This window comes from Ovis aries, chromosome 17, assembly GCF_016772045.2.
Source record: "Ovis aries strain OAR_USU_Benz2616 breed Rambouillet chromosome 17, ARS-UI_Ramb_v3.0, whole genome shotgun sequence".
In the NCBI taxonomy this organism is placed as follows: domain Eukaryota; kingdom Metazoa; phylum Chordata; class Mammalia; order Artiodactyla; family Bovidae; genus Ovis; species Ovis aries.
The window spans coordinates 69,843,341-69,860,309 of NC_056070.1; the positions used below are offsets into that span (position 1 = coordinate 69,843,341).

The following is a 16,969-nucleotide window of genomic DNA, read 5'->3' on the forward strand; positions in this document are numbered from 1 at the left end:
CTGTGGGAAATAAGTCTTCAATAGTCAGGAAAAGGAGGCCAATGAGAGTATTTCTTGGGCAAAAGGAGACTGGGACCGTCTAGGGAGAGGAACAGACATTTCCAAGCCTGGATGAGGTTTTGTTGGGGAGGCAGGTGGGTGAGGTTGAGGTCTCCTGTGTCCCAATCACTCTTCTCTGTTCCCACCACCACCACCATCACCTCCACTCTAATCTCAAACACACCTAGAAGCTTCTAGCCAGAAGCACCTCTCTTCTCAACACCCTGAAAAGCCAACTCACAAAACCAAAGCTGGGGAGGTGAGGGCAATGCTGCAAAATGTGTGCACAGGGTGGGGACATGGACACTTGCCGTGTGACCTCAGGGAAGGCCTGCCTTCTCTGGGCCTCCCTTTCCTTGGCTGCATAATGAAAGGTTGGTCTGAATGGTCTCCAAGGGCCCTTTCACTTGGCCTACGTGTCTCCCCCAAAAGGAAAAACTAGGGGGAACAAAAGGACATGGGTGGTTTCTCTGGTCCCATCTCCAAGCCAGATTCAGACGAAAATGTCCGAGTGACATAGATTTAATATAAACAGTGATGCGTTAATACTTACAAATACCCCAAAAGGAGTCCCAGATGGGCTATTTTTATCCCTTAAAACACACACACACACTCCAACCCCCATCATCTCCACCCATGAGAGTTCCTCCAGTTGGTTTTTATAGGAAGACAAGAGTTCCAGTTAAGAGTGCTAATTAAACAGCTCTGACTGTGGGCAGCAGGAGGCTGGCAAAAACCTCCTCTCTGGGCATGATGTCACCGCAACTGTGCATTTCTCATGACCCAAGAATGTGAGTGTGTTTGCACTGCGCGTCGAAGCCGGTGATGCAAGCGCAGCCTGGTAAACAGGCCCCAGACAGGCAGGCCCTGCGAGGAGACGTGGTGCAGAGGCCTGGCTGAGGCCCAGGTGGGGCTTAACTCCTTCCTGGCAGAACTGGCTGCTGGGCCATGGAGGCTGAGCCAAGGAAACTTCTCTCCTCCGTCCCTGCTTCTCTCCCAGCCAGGGTCCCTGGCGGTGGCAAGCTCTAAATTTAGAGTCACTGAGACCGGCACTCCCACCTACCATTTGCTTGCTCCAGGAACTTGGGCCTGTGATTCCTCTGCCCCGTGTCTCAGTTTTCTCATCTGTATAATGGGGAGAGGAATCAGGTCCTTAACACCTATCTTCCACACCATAGTCCAGAGCACCTAGACAACCAAGAGCTTTTCTGTAGACTCTGAGAAAACTCATTTGGAGGCAAAATCTGACCCAAACGAACTGAAGCTGGGTAGAACTTTTATTTATCAATGCTCACACTTCTCACTACAGCAATATCTGTATGTTTGATTGGAATGAGTGGGCCCAGACCCCACCCAATCACCATTTAAGATCCCTCAAATTTCTGAATTCTGAAACCCATCCAGACCCAAGAGTATTGATCTAGCATTGTGGGCCTGGACCACCAGGCTCTGGTTCTTTGAGAAAGTTACCGAGAGATTGCCTTCTGCTGGAAAGTCAGTCCTGGAGGATAGGGCTTAGCTCTCACCCCACTGTGCCCTCAAGCAGCCAGCTCAGTGCCTGGCACATAGCAGGCACCCAACCGATATTTGCTGAATCAATGGCTGAAGTTATTCAGACCCCATAAATGCCATGGTGGTGATGAAGGGGAAACTGAGGCCGGACCCTCTGAACTGGCCTGCCCTGGATCCTTTCCCATAGACGGAGTTATGGCTTTCCCCAAAAATGGTAGCTGCTCTTATTTCCCGGCTGGCCAGCTCACAAACAGCTTGATGACCCCCCTCCAACATTCCAGGGCAGCCTCCTCCCTGGCTGGCTGGTTTGTGGGCATCAATGAGTTTTCTTTGGCCAAAGTTGCAGCTGTTGTTTTTTTTTTCAAAGGTTGGGGGGGTCCATGTGGAAAGCTTGCGGTGGGGAAGGGATAATGATGGGGTGTCTGGGGGAGATGGGATCTGGGGGGCAACCTGAGATTGTGGATGAGACCCCCAGACCTGAGTTCTGAGGACTGTGAATGTATTATTTTTAGCCCTAGGGCTGGAGAACTATCCAGATCCATGTGGAGCTGCCAGAATGGAAAAGTCCTCTGTAATGTGGTCTGACCCACCCTCAACTGCTGTGGGGCCCTGAGTAACTCTCTTTCCCTTTCTGGGCCTTAGCGTGAGGGAGATGAAGAATCCAGCACAGTGGACCCCAGCTGATGTTGTCGACACGGACTTGAGTAAACGCCCAGGCTCTTCCCCTCACTGGGCAGGGAGTCAGGGCGAGTCATTTTCCCTCTCTGAGCCTCAGTTACCCCATCTGTAAAATTAGTTCATTAGTTCATCTTCCCGACCTCTTTCAGATGGCTGCTAGCACTGCCCCCATATTTCAGAGGAAGAGACTGAGGTTCAGAGAGTGAAGTGACTCCCACAAGGCTGCAGAGCTGGTTGGGTAGCAGAGCTGGGATCTGTCAGACTCTTAAGTATTTCATATCATGGCCTCAGGAAAGATCCAGCAGACAATTCACACTCCGTTCCTTGAAGCACTGAATTATAGGGATGTTGTTCTGATGAACGAGTCTGGTACACAGCAATGATAAAGGAATGTTAGGGACTATTACCCTCGGCCTGGATGAGCCTCCTGATCTGATAGTCCATGTTATGCACTTAGAACAATAATAACCTCATTGTCTGAGCACCCACTATGTTCCAGGCTCCGTGCTTCGCGAGCATTAGTTCACTTCAGCCTCCCAGCCTCTCTCCAATGGGTACGAGCACGCGTGCATGCCAAGATGCACTCCTCCCGTGTTTCAGAGGAGGAGACTGAAGCTCAGAGAGGTGAAGCGACTCCCATAAGGCTGCACAGCTAGTGGGTAGCAGAGCTGGAGTCTCTGTCAGACTCTTAAGTACCTCAGACCAGGGCTTCAGGAAAGATCGAGCAGACAATTCCACACTCTATTCCTTGAAGCAAAAGATTGCAGGCACAGCCGGGCCGCCTCCTGATGTGCCCGGGCCATAGTTCCCCCAGCGGAACTATGAGGAAGGGCCTCCCTGCCCTGCCTCCCCTGCAGGGCTGAGGTGAAACACTGGTGATCTTGAAAAGGACTTTGTAGGCTCTGAGATGGGACGTGCACGCTATGCATGCTAAGTCACTTCAGTCTTGTCCAACTCTTTGTGACCCTATGGACTGTAGCCTGCCAGACTCCTCTGTTCATGGGATTCTCCAGGCAAGAATACTGGAGTGGGTTGCCATGCCCTCCTTCAGGGGACCTTCCCAACCCAGGGATCGAACCAGCATCTTATGACTCCTTCATTGGCAGGCGGGTTCTTTACCACTAGCACCACCTGGAAAGCTGAGATGGGATAGGCATTCTCAACGTCTCAGTCAGGGGGAGGCAAGGGAAAAAAATTAATCCTCCCCCAGCCACCCTAGCAAGCGTCATACCACCTCTGGTCACAGGGGCTGAGCAGGGAAGGCAAGTGAGGAACAGCTGCCTCCAGACCGGAAAGGCGCTGGATTAAGGAGACTACTCGAGAGCCAGGAGCTGAGAGAGAAGTGGTCCCAGCCCTTCCCCAGAACCCAGCTCTCACCGCCTCCAGCCCTCCACGGGGAGTGGGCAGCACTGCCTAGTGGCCACGAATCTGGCCTCCAGAGTCCAACAGGTCAGGGTTCGAGCCTCACCTCTACTCATCTCTGTTGAGTCTGGGGTGGGGGGTGTATTTGTTTTAAATACCTATTTCTTTATTTATGCGGCTGTGTTGAGTCTTAGTTTTGGCACATGGGATCTTCCATGGCAGCGTACAGACTCTCTAGTTGTAGCCTGTGGGCTTTTGGCTCCTCAGCGTGTGGGATCTTAGTTTCCCAATCAGGGATTGAACCCTCGTCCCCTGCATTGCAAGGCAGATTCTTAACCACTGGACCACCAGGCAAGTCCCCTCTGCTGAGTCCTTTGGACATCCACTGTCTGAGTACAGTGTCAGAGAAGACGCTTGAGAGTCCCTTGGACGGCAAGGAGTCCTGTCATTCTTAAAGGAATCAGTTCTGAATAGTCATTGAAAGGACTGATGCTGAAGCTGGAGCTCTGATACTTTGGCCACCTTATGGGAAGAACTGACTCATTGGAAAAGACCTTGACGCTGGGAAAGATTGAAGGCAAGAGGAGAAGGGGACGACAGAGGATGAGGTGGCTGGATGGCATCACTGACCCAATGGACATGAGTTTGAGTACGCTCCAGGAGTTGGTGATGGACAGGGAGGCCTGGCGTGCTGCCGTCCGTGGGGTCGCAAATGTCGGACACGACTGAGCGACTGAACTACACTGAGCACAGTCTTTCCAACTGTGAAGAGGGGGTGATCGTGATAAGAGCCTCACCAGGACTACGGTACGGACAAGACTTGGCCCATGGATATGAGCTAAACAATTATCTTCTACCTCTGGTCTGCAACTCTCAAGGAGCTTCTAGTCTGGAAGGAGCGATATGTCAAAGTGCTTGGCACCTGGTAAGTGCCCACTGGATGGAAGGATGGGTGAATGGATTGACGGATGGATGGAGAGGATGAGAGATTTACTCCAGGTCACACAGGTCCTGACAGCTCACGCTGGGCACCAAAGAAAGCATAAGAGCTGGCTAGAGAGGCAGAGGAAGTCTGGGCGGAGAGGACTGTGTGAGCAAAGGCTTGGAGCTGGGAAGCACCACAGCACAGAGGAGACACGGTCTCGCGTGTTCTCCTTCAGTAACCTGCTCAACAAGATCCTATAAAGAGGGGGATCTGGATGGGCCTCTACTCTCCCAGAGTCCTCTGGGGCAGAGCCAGGAGGCTGCGCAGCGAGCAGGGCCCCACAGCACAGAGGAGCAGGCGGGAGCAGGCCCAGCCTAGGGGTCGGACCTCCGAGGGCCTGCTCTGGCCATATTTGGTTTTCAAGGAACCGGGAGGCTTCTCACTGGCTCTGCTGCCCACGCACTGGAGCGAGGCCACCCACAGTTGCTGAGTCAGGCCGGCAGCTGGGGTCTGGAGTAGAGGCCCCACAATGGGGTGACTGGAACACAGTGGTTCAGAGCCTGGCCTCAGAGTCAGGAAGACGTGGATTCAAATCCTGCTCGACCACTGACGGCTGTGTGCCTGGGCTGGCCGCAACACCTTCTCGGAGGCTCCATTTTCCTCACCTGTGAAATAAAACAAGAGCAGCAAGGACAAGCATCATCACCAAGTCTGCAATGTGCCAGCCAGTGCTAAGTCCTCTGCCTGCATTACCTTGTTTAATTCTCATCACGATAGAGAAGTATCAGGCTGGCCACAAAAGTTTGTTCGAGTTTTCCATAACCAAGCGTTTTGACCAAACCAATCTTATGATTCTCCCCATGAAACAAAACACGTGAGACCAGTATTTCTTACCCAGTAATTCCTAACTGCAAGCCTTCCTCATGCAGACTCCGCCCCTTGGAGTGCTCCTCTCTCTCCAACTAGCTGTCCGCATACTTCGATGCCCTGTGTGAAGGATCAGGAAGAGTTACTTCCTGACAGTGGGACCAGATAAAGAAACTGAGGCACAGAGAGCTGAGGTCACATGCAACTAACAGACAGAGCCAGGACTAGCTAGAAGCCCTTTGCCACTCCCCTGCACGCCCCTGAATTCCATTTCTATTTCTTCATCATTTCCCTACCCAATGCCCCCACAGCTCCTGTAAAACAATGCTCGGTACCTGTTTCCTCCACATCCAATTCCCAAATTGCTGCCAGGGCCTTACTCAGCCCCTATCAGTCCTGTACAGAAGGTAGGCTAGACATCATTCCCGTTTCACAGATGGGGACGCCGAGGCTCACAGAAATGAAGCAGGTTGCCTAAGACCTTGCAACCAGCCGGAGCGGAACCCAGGGTTGGACTACAGTGCCATCTGAATCCCATTCCAGTGTTCTCTCCCACCACAGTGAGCTCGTTGTGAGCTTTCCTCCTAGCCACGCCACTCCTTGACAATTAGGATAACGGGGAAAATGATCTGATGTCCACTTAAAAGGAAAAGTCAGGCAAGTCTAGTGAGGCATTATGCAAATATATAAAGAAACTGGGGCGGGGAGGGGGGCTTCCCTGGTGGCTCAGCGGTAAAGAATCTGCCTGACAATGCAGAAGACACAGGTTCGATCCCTGGTCCAAGAAGATCCCTTGTGCCTTGGAGTAACTAAGCCGGTGTGCCACAACTGCTGAGCCCACGTGCTGCGACTACTGCAGGCCAGGCGCCTAGAGCCCAAGCTCCGCAAGATACCACTGCAGTGAGACGCCCGTGCACTGCAGCTAGGGAGTAGCCCCTGCCTGCCGCAACAGGGGAAAAGCCCGCACAGCCAAGAAGACTCAGCACAGCCCGAAATGAAATGAATCCATAAATTTTAAAAAATGAAGCTTCCTTTGAAAAATCATAAAAGAATAGAACGAGCAACCTGTAATAGTTTGAAATCAGATCATCTCGTCACAGGCAGGAGACCAGAACTGCTCTCTAAACCCATTAGCTCATCTCACTCATTTCTGGAGGCATCTCCGACCCTGTGCTATGCCAGGAGCTTCAGGAGGAGCCAGGCAAGGGCCCTGCCAAAGGAATCAATACCTGGATGGCGTTCCCCAGACTCTGGGATTTCACATCCCTGAAAGAGGCACACAGTTGCCAACACTTTGTTATTTGTCAAAGAACATTAAAGAAAAGGTAAAATAAAGCATTACTTTCTGTCACCATAAAATTTGAAAAGGACTAATCTCAGAATTTAGTAATTTTTGAAGATTATCTTTGTACGTAACTGTCCTAGTTCTCTCACTAGCTGCAGGCCAGGCAGAACTGTATCTAAGATGGACATTTGGCAATCCCCAGATGAGTGGGAGAGAGCAAACATTCATGTAAATAACTCAGAGTAGTTATACTCTGAGTATCTTTCGATTGAAAGCCACAGGAAACTATGCTGGCTACCTTAATAAAGATTTATTGGAAGGGGATTTTATCAGAAGATTGGATTCTGAGAGTTACCTAGTAGACAGCAGGGCCAACCAACCAATCAACTATTCCTGGAAACGATGGAAAGCTTCAAGAGCAGATAGAATCAGAGTCCTCTCTTTGGTCTTACCAAGTAAGAATACAGTCAGAACGCTGCTGTCTCAATCCAAGAAATAGGCCTTCATCAAAACTCAGCCATGTTAGCAGCCTGATCTCAGACTTCCCAGTCTCCAAAATTGTGAGAAATTAATCTGCTACTTAAACAAACAAAAACACACAAATCCAAGCAAAAAAGCCAGATGGAACCAGCTCTCTCTCCCTCCTTCTTTTGCTGTGTTAGCCATCTTCTCTCTCTAGTTGCAGACAGAGTTCCTCCATGTGTCAGAGAACACGATGGCCAATGGCTTCCATATTTCCTGTCTCAAGGCTCTAGGAGCCAGGAACAGACCAATGAATTTCTCAGTTCCAGTGGGGGAGGGACTCAGTGCCAGTCCCCCTCTGGAACTAAGTGTCCGATTGGCCCAGCAGAGTCAGACGTCTACCCGCTAGACCAATCAAGTATCACTTGGAGTGTGATCTGTAACAACATGGTGGCTCCCAGTAAGAACGTCATGGTTGGAGTCAGGGAGAGAGGAAAAAGAGCTGGACAGTGGGGCTGGGCGGACCATACCATAGATGTCCACCACGAGGTGGTAAGTGCCTTAAGAGAGGTGCCAGTAAGGGTCGTGGGATATCAAGGGAGGAAGACGGAACTTCTAGCGGTAGAGATTATATAGAGCTTCTTGGGAGAGGTGGCTTTCGAGGTGAGAATAATCTGGAATATACAGAGATTTGAAATATTCTCTCAAATTAGAAGAGAAAAATGAGCATTGGTAGAGAAGGTGTCATCCAAAGGAGCTATCTATTAATGGGTCACTTTGTCAAGATTTTTATAGTTTATCTAATTTAAAAAAATGTTTTATACAATTGTAAATGTTACATTTATAATTATTACAAAACTTTAGCTGTATTCTCTGTGTCTTCTACAATCCATCCTCAAAAGCCTGTCTTACACCCAATACCGCCCATTCCTACGTTGTCCCCCAACTAGTACCCCCTAGTTTGTTCTCTGTATCTGTGAGTCTGCTTCTTTATTTTTTGTGACCTCATGGATTGTAGCCCACCAGGTTCCTCAGTCCGTTGAATTTTCCAGCCAAGGATACTGGAGTGGGTTGCCATTTCTTTCTCCAGGGGATCTTCCCAACCCGGGGATCAAACCCGGATCTCCTGCAGTGCAGGCAGACTCTTTACTGTCTGAGCCACCAGGGAAGCCCCATTATGTTTTTTACATTCCACATACGCGTAACATCATACAGTGTTAAACTTTGCTGGACTTATTTCACTTAGTGTATTGACTTCCAAGTCCATCCATGTTCCTGAAAATGAGAAAATTTTGTTCTTTTTTATAACTGATATATATATATATCGCTTGTTTTAAGGAAGTTTCTCTGTGGTAAAGGGTATCTTTGCAATTAGTATCTGGTGGGAAGATACTTAAGACTATCTAAAAATGTAAAGTTCTCATCATTTACAACTCTTTTTATTTTTTGGCCGCAGTGCCCATAGCATGTGGAATCTTTGTGCCCCCTGCAGTGGGCACTGGACTGCCAAGGGAATCCCTACAGTTCTTTTTAAAGGTGCTATGTAAGGCACACTTTCCACTTTTATTCAACAAACACCAACTATTCACTCATGTACAAGCACAGGTCTAAGATACATGGCTCAGTTAAGTGTAGCTCAGTGACCTTGCAGGACCTTAGGATCCTCATTTGTGAATTGGGTGTGATTACATTTTGCCACTCAAGGCTGCTGAGGCTGGAGGAGGACCCTGCTTATGAACGTGTTCTGTAAAGCTAACTAGGGTTTTTCATTCTCTCTTCAAAGCACTCAGCACTGTCCTCATCTCTGCCTCCTGGCAGTCTCCATTTCTGTTCTGCTTGGAGGTTTCCCTGGTGACTCAGATGATAAACACTCTGCCCAAAATGCAAGAGACCTGGGTTCAGTCTTTGGGTAGGAAAGATCCCCTGGAGAAGGAAATGGATACTGACTCCAGTATTTCTTGCCTGGAGAATTCCAGGGATGGAGAAGCCTGGTGGGCTACAGTCCATGGGGTCGCAAAAAGCTGGACACGACTGAGCGACAAACTCTTTCAACACCCTTTTGCATCTGTGCCTGCAGGCTTCTGTCTGTCCTCACTGGTCAGACTCCCTCATCCTATTTGCCAGGCCTTATGATGTCACTTAATAAGTTTTGGAGACACAAGGCAAGCCTTGCAGAGACTGACAGTTTCTTCCTAGAGCGTCTGTCTGCAATTTGGGGAGCTGCCTCGTGGTACTGAGTAATGCTTGGGACCTGCGGGTGGCGGGCAGGAGATCCCTTCTCCAATGGCAGCAATGGGAGATGGACGAATTGGCTTCCTCCAGTAGTGCTCTGGCCCTTAAAGGGAAACTCTTGAGCTCCAGAGAGTATTGAATAAGCCTGCGTGGATACTTGTGTCTTACTGAGAAATCTACACAGGCATGTTTTAAATGAACAGCTTTATAATGTGCAAGAATGGACTCACCCCTGACACAGCCTCTTGATCCAACAGCACCTTTAATTTGAGAACAGGATTTTAACAAACTAAGAAGGAGGTACAAGTAGCAACACTCCTGGGATTGCACTTCACCCTTCTTTAAAGGCAAGAAACTTCCATGCTTGACTGGTGGTTTTGTTCTTTTTGTTTGTTTACATATTTGTATAAGATTGTTATGAAGATCAAAAACGATAAAGGGTGAAAGTGCTTTGGAACTCCTGCAGGGCCGAGTGAATATGGCTGGTCCCAGTTCAGGCCCTGAGGGCAGCTTTTTAGGAACTGCTTGCCTGGATCGGAGCAGGCGGAGTGAAGGTCCCAGCTCCAACATCCGCCCAGGCCACCCTCTGCCTTCCTTCAGCCAAGCAGATGAACCTTTCAAAATAGAGTCCCCTAGACTTCCGTGGTCGTCCAGTGGTTAAGACTTTGCCTTCCAATGCAGGGGGTTCGAGTTCAATCCCTGATCAGGGATCTAGGATCCCAGTTGCCTTGAGGCCAAAAAACCAAAACATAAAACAAGCAATATCGTAACAAATTCAATACAGATTGTAAAAGTGGTCCACATTAAAAAAAAAAAAACCTTAGAAGAAAATTTTTTAAAAATGTCCCTTAAGTAGGAATCCAGCAGCGTATAGTAGATTCCCTCCAGAGTCCTGAGTAGTTTCCTCCCTGGCAGGTCACAAGCCAGATTTCCCAAGCCCATCGGCTACGTGAGGAGCAGTCTGCTGTGGGCTGACCCCTCCCCAGCCAGCACCTAAGCAAGAATCAGTAACAGCAGCCCAAGACTGCTGATTTCACTGACCTCTTCTCAGTGGACCCTGGGGAACATCTTTCTCCTGGAGATCACGGAGGCAGCCGCTCTTCTAGGGACATTCAGGTGTAAGGGACACCTCCCCACCCTCATCACCCAGTTGATTCCTGTGGTCATGAACCCCCCTGAGAGTCATGTTAAAATACAGATCCTGATTCAGTGGTCTGGGGCGAGGCCTGAGATTCTGCATTTCCAACAAGCTCCTAGGAGATGCCAAAGTTGCTGACCATGCTTTGAATGAAAAGCTACAAACCACAGGGTGCTGTTGTGAGAACTGAATGAGGGTATGCACAAACTAGTGGCTTCTTTGGTAGTTCAGCTGGTAAAGAACCCACCTGCAATGCAAGAGACCCTGGTTTGATCCCTGGGTCGGGAAGTTCCCCTGGAGAAGGGATAGGCTACCCACTCCAGTATTCTTGGGCTTCCCTACTGGCTCAGATGGTAAAGAATCAGCCTGCAATGCGGGAGACCTGGGTTCGATCCCTGGGTTGGGAAGATCCCCTGGAGGGGGGCATGGCAACCCACTCCAGTATTCTTGCCTGGAGACTCCCCATGGACAGAGGAGCCTGACAGGCTAGAGTCCTTGGGGTCACAAAGAGTAGGACACAGCTGAGCGACTAAGCACAGCCCAGCAATGCACAAACTAAACGGGTGACGTAAATGACCTACTATTCCCAAGCTGGGCTTAATAGCTGGCAGGTGGTGTTAGTATCATGTCAACCAAACCCCCATTTTACAGAGGAGAAAACAGAAGCTCAGGCAGGTGATGTGACTTGCCGAGGCCACACAGCTAAGGATCCGTGATGTCACCAGCGTACTTAGGTCTGGCTTAATTCCAGAAGCCAAGGTCTTACTCTCTCTAGTATTAGCGTCCTGGGTCTGAGTGGCCCCTTGCAGCCATGTGACCTCAGGCAAGTCCCTTTTCTCTCTGGATCTCATTTTTTTTCATCATCTAAATAACTGCTGATCTGCCTAGGATGCTTCATGCCTTTTCCTCAAATGGGAAAACACATGGAAAGTGCTTAGCATGGAGCCCGGGATGGACATGGGTGTGCTTAACAGTAAGACACTGTTACAACCAACAGGGGCAAGTTGCTTAACTCTCTGTGCCTCAGTTTCTCTATCACCAAATAGAGCTAATAAGAGTCTTGTCTCATTGGGGTGATCATGAGGAATAAATGAGTTACCATGGGCTGACCTTAGCACAATGCCTGGTACATGTGTCCACTTCATAAGCAGTTATTATTTTAAATATTCAGAAACCTGTTCCAGGCCAGCATGAGATGATGGGGGATCCTAGCGTCCCGCTGGCTGTGGTTCCAGGCCCTGCCTTTGCTACCATTCTGCTTTTATTAGGCCCAGCGTCCTCATCTCAAATCCAGATGAGGAGCTAGAAGGGCGGGCAGGGCCAGACCTGGCTGGCGGATGGCTGGAACGCTGCTGAGAGGCCAGTTCGATTTGGGGCCCCACCCTGCCTGCCTTCCCTCGCCTGCAGCGGCCCCAGCCGCCACGTCTACACTTGGCTCTGAGGTTTGCACCAAACACTCCCTCCCACCGTGGCTGCCTCCTCTGGGAAGGTTCAGAGCATTTCTACAGCCTCAGCACTTTTCTGCCCGCCCCGGGGAGGCCAGGCCTGTGTGGAAACTATAAATTGGACACCTCTTACCTCGGGAGCCTGCGAAGGGGCCGTCCACCCTCCTGTCCAGAGGTCTTCGTGCCTCCAGTGAGGCTTCTTGGGTCCACCAAGGGATTGGTTCAAATTCCAGCCCTACCACCAACATGCTGTGTCAACTTGGGCAAATGACTTCCCCTCTCTGAGCCTCAGTTTCTTTCTTTTATTTAATATTCATTTCTTTTATTTGGCTGTGTCAGGTCTTAATTGCAACATGCAGGGTCTTCGTTGGGTCATGTGGAATCCTTCGATGTAGCACACAGACTCTCTAGAGTTAGGGCGCACGGGCTTAGTTGCTCCACAGCAGGTGGAATCTTAGTTTCCTGACTAGGGATCAAACACATGTCCCCTGCATTGCAAGGAAGATTCTTAACCTCTGGACCACCAAGAAAGTCCCTGAACCTCAGCTTCTTTATCTGTAAAATGGATATAATCTTAGCATATACCTCTCATGGCTGTGGTGATGATAAATGACTGAATGGCACATATAGGGTCTCAATATGTGCTAGTAACTACTATTTCGTGCATGGGTGTGCCAGGCCTTGAGGGAGAAACAAGGATTTGGGGAGGGTGGGGATCTGGGGTACAGAGTAGTTCCACCTCCAAATTGTTGTGTGACCTGAAGCCTGTTCCTTGACCTCTCTAGGACTAATTACCTACCTAGACCACGAGGTGGGCATCTAGCATTCTATGACGCCGTGATTCAGCTGCTGTGCTCACAAGCAGTTAAAAAATATGTAAGGCACCATGTGGGCAGAGATCCCAAGTGGTAGGTGGCAGGGTACCGTGGTTAAGATCAAGGGTTCTGGGTTCCAATCCTGTGTGAGGTGCTGGTGTGGCTTGGCCTCGCCGAGCCTGTCTCCTCTTCTGTATATGATGGAGCTCTACCTCACGGGGTTCAAGCCATGAGGCTCGTAGTAAAAATAAAACTGCCACTCATGTATTTTCATGGTTCCAACCCACTGGCCAGCAGTTATACAGGGCCCCTGCGATAAGCCTAGATGACACCAGGCATCAGGGAACTCCCGGAAGTCACAGGAAGTCCAGGCTGGCCCATTCAGAATCCTCTCCTTTGTTGGGGAGGCTGTTCTGGGGTTCATCACAGCCCAGTGGGTGTCTCAGGCCCGCTTCTCTTCTTCAGGGCTCACTTGTCTCCCAGTTTCCTACACTGAAGGGTCACTCCTTCCCCGCCCCTCAGCACCTGGGCCCAGGGCCCCTTCTCCTCCAAGCCCAGACGTTTATCTGACCCTGCCGCACACAGAACACCACGGCTGGATGACATCATGGAGGAGACAGCCTTGCCAAACTAGTTTGCCAAACAGATCCCCAGCCCCACTCCTGGGGCTGCAGGCCATGGCCTTGGCGGCCTCCAGTTCTGCTCAGGAGGAAGACGGTCACAGCCCTTGGGTCCAGCCAACCCCAGAAAGAACCAGTTCTTCTTCTCCAGGTCCCCCACCCCCCATGCTCCAGCCTCTCCTATATGGCCTTTCCCCAGCAGAATCCTCAGAGTCCCATCTGCCTCCCTGTTCTCTCATGCCGTACCCTCTTAGCACCTCTTCCACATGCCAAGCAGCAGGTGAGGGTTCTTTGTCTACAACTGTTTTAAATTTTTTAATATCGCTTCTGTTTTATGTTTTGTTTTTCTGGCCTCGAGGCATGCGGGATCCTAGCTTCCAGACCAGGGATCAAAACCCACAACCCCTTGCATTGGAAGGCTGCTGGACCACAGAGGAAGCCCTTCTACCACTTTTAGAGTCGAAATACCATCTCTCCCCCTACTCTCATGAGGCAGCGAGACCTCAAGAGCAGGCCCAACTCTGACCCAGCTCTAACCCCTTCACTCCTCCTGGTGCCCAGCAGCCTCTGGATCTCCAATAGGCCCACGGTCTCGGCCTCGACTGGACTTAGAGCCCTTTGTGCACACATCCCCAAGGTGGGGTCTCCCTGGAAGTCTTGGAATTGTATCTTATTTAGTCAATAGGGAGAGGGCTTAGAAAGCTCAGGCCACAACTACCCCGTTGTGCAAATGAGGAAACTGAGGCTCCAAGGGAAAGAAAATTTTACCTGGGCTGCAGCCGGGTCTAAAACCCATCACTCCTCTTGCTTCTTGACCCCAGGACTGGGCTTTCTCTGCAGGACCCCGAATTGGGGGAGGGGAAGCCGGGGAGATGCAGGGATCTGGCACTGCCAGCTTGGTAAAAATATTTATTTTCAGACTCAGAGACTGGAGCCAAATATTACCCTTGGCCCACGAGCTGTTCCAGCCACTCCCCACTCTGCTGGTCTAGAGTTGGACCTAGAGGAATCTGAACCCTTTCTGGGAGGGCCACAAGTGAGCTGGTCCAAGACCCTTATTTTATAGATGGACCAACTGAAGCCCAGGCCTCCCAGTGTTCACCCTACTCACCTGGCATTCAGGGCCCTTCACAAATGGAAGGTCTTCCATCCCCATTTCCTGCTCTATCCACAGCCTTTCTCGCCTCCTTTTCTCACTTACAAACCTCTGGCCTTATTCACACTGTTCCCTAGCCACTAATACCCTTTCACGTCTTTCTCCCTTTTCTCCGTGGGATGGATTTCTTTGCACCCTTCCTCATGGATCAGTTTGCAACATCACCTCCTCTAAGAAGTCTTCCAGGATTTCCTCAATCCTAGAGGCAGCAAGGGAAACGAAAGAAGCTTTGGCATGGGACAGAATTCCACTCAAGTCTGAATCGCATTACCAGCTGAATGCCATTCAGCTGAACTGAATGGAAGTTCGTTCAGTTCACTTCCGTGAACTTTAGTTTCCTCCTCTGTAGAATTTGGGTTAATACATATCTAGCTCCGTGGTCAATTTGCAACCGGCTAAATCCCATGTCAGGCATGCAGCAGGTGCTCAGTAAACATCAGGGTCCTCCTCTTGGGACGTTTTGCTCCTTCCTGTACTCTGTCTGCAAGCTTCTCCAGGACTTCACGGGCCGCCCTTTGATCTTTATTTCACCGCCATCTCGCCCCGCCCCTTTCAGATGGGAAGGGAAGGCAAGTAAGAACGGAGGAGGACCCCAGCTCTGAGGGCTTGACGGGGGATGGGGGGGACGGGACCCGTGCTTATCTTCAGTATTACCAGGAACTGGTGAGCTCGTGAGTGTCATATAAAGTCCACACAGAGACTCACCCGTGCCGTTTCTCCCTGCTGGGGGTGGGGAGCGGAGCTAGGACGAAGACGGCCATTCATTGGAGCAGACGGCCGCCACTCAGGTGGCCTACCTGTGCCCCGCCCCAGGGGGCTGTTCCAATGGGCGCGCGCGGTTTGAATAGGACCTAGTTGACCTTGGAGGGTGCTGACCCTCGTCCTGGAAAATTAAAAGGGCATCTAGGTTGGGAATTCCCTGGCGGTGCAGTGATTGGGATTCTGAGCTCTCACTGCCAGAGTGCCCGGGTTTAATTCGTAGCAAGGGAACTAAGATCCCATAACCCACGTAACCAAAAAAATAGTAATAGTAACAATAAAATAAAGTTTATTTTTAAAAATTACATCTAGTCTGACTAGAGAGAGACTAGATGCGGCTTGCTCGAATTAAAGCGCCCAAATTGGGCTCTGTTTGCTCCTCCTCCCATGTGACCTTAAGGAGTCTCTTCCCTCTCAGCGCTGGGGTTTTCCCATGTGTAAAATGGGACCACCTCTCAAGAATGTGGGGGTGAAATAAGTTGACGTCTTTAACAGAGTCTCAGAGTGGATACTGCCCCTCTGTCTAGATGGGGGTGAGGTGTGGTGGCGGATGGTCACAGAGGCTCTAGACAGTGGGGCTGAGTCTCCTGATGCAACAGGCTGAAGCCACTTCCCCACAACCCCATATCACAATGGTTAACAGCACAGGTTCTATACTCAAAACGTTCCGGTATGAATCACAGTTCCACTACCTATCACTTGTTGTCCTCAGCTGTAAAATGAGACGGTAATCTTGGGTTCATCATAGGAATTATATGCCTGGTACATGGCAAGTACAAAATAAATGAGTTTATATTATTATTGTTATTATTTGACAGACAGGACTCCAGACGCCACCTACCAGGCTCCAACTCCCTTTGGTCTCCAGGGAGACCTGCGGAAGGGACCCTGATCTCTAGCAGAAGGGACTGAGTGGTATTTCCCGGGGTGGGGTGGGGGGTCTGAGCTCTGGGGTCCCCTTATTTATTCCTTATGTTGTCTTGGGCATGTCGGCTCTCTCAGGGCCTCAATTTCCTCCATTTACTGAATGAGATTCTGGACTTGGTGTTCCCAGTTTAAAATCCCAGCGCTGCAAGAGGCCGACCCTGAGGAGCTTGGCAGGGAGAAGTGACAGATAAGGTGAATGTGTGTGCAAAGGTGTGTGGGCTGGGGAAGTGGTGTGTGATTGACCTACTCCATCTGAGGCTGTCCCTGAGGTGCCCCCACGTAGGGTCAATGTGTTGCCGGTCACTTAGTCCCTGCTCTGAGGTGGCCTGGACCAGGTGTCCTGAAAGCAGCCTGGGGGCAGCGGCCAAGCCCGGGCACTGAAGCTAGGAGGGGGCGGAGCTGAGGGAGGGGACAGGGCCTCGCGAACAAAGAGGAGGGCGGAGAGAGGCTGTGCCGAAGGCTCCGCGAATAGTACGATCCCGGGCCACTTACCCCGGCTTCGCGCGCCCTCCCCGACTTTGGCGCAAAGTTGCGTCCTTCTAGCGACGCCCACTCGACCAGCCAAGGTTGCAAGAGCAGTGGCCCCAAGACTGCAATCCTCTACTTCCAAGGCCCGCGAAGGGCGGGGCCTCCACTAGGGGCGTGGCAGTCAAAATTGAATTTCCCCAATAGGGCGGGAGTGTGGGCGGGACCCTCCCCGGAATTGGCTGGCGCGGGGTTTCGGGGCGGGGTCCTAGGGGCTGCTGG

General features: G+C 50.7%; 1 long non-coding RNA gene across 2 annotated transcripts; it reads right to left on the reverse strand.

Annotated features, from left to right (window-relative positions):
• Positions 1–545: 545 nt before the first annotated feature.
• Positions 546–16,858, reverse strand: LOC105602949 (uncharacterized). 2 transcript variants are annotated; one of them, XR_006056751.2, is made up of 4 exons: positions 16,715–16,858; positions 12,079–12,433; positions 5,411–5,503; positions 546–5,181 (listed from the first exon to the last, which is right to left on the reverse strand). It is a non-coding gene; the product is annotated as an uncharacterized LOC105602949 (long non-coding RNA). The 2 variants fall into 2 exon arrangements; XR_003585588.3 differs by lacking the exon at positions 12,079–12,433.
• Between the last annotated feature and the right edge of the window lie 111 nt (positions 16,859–16,969).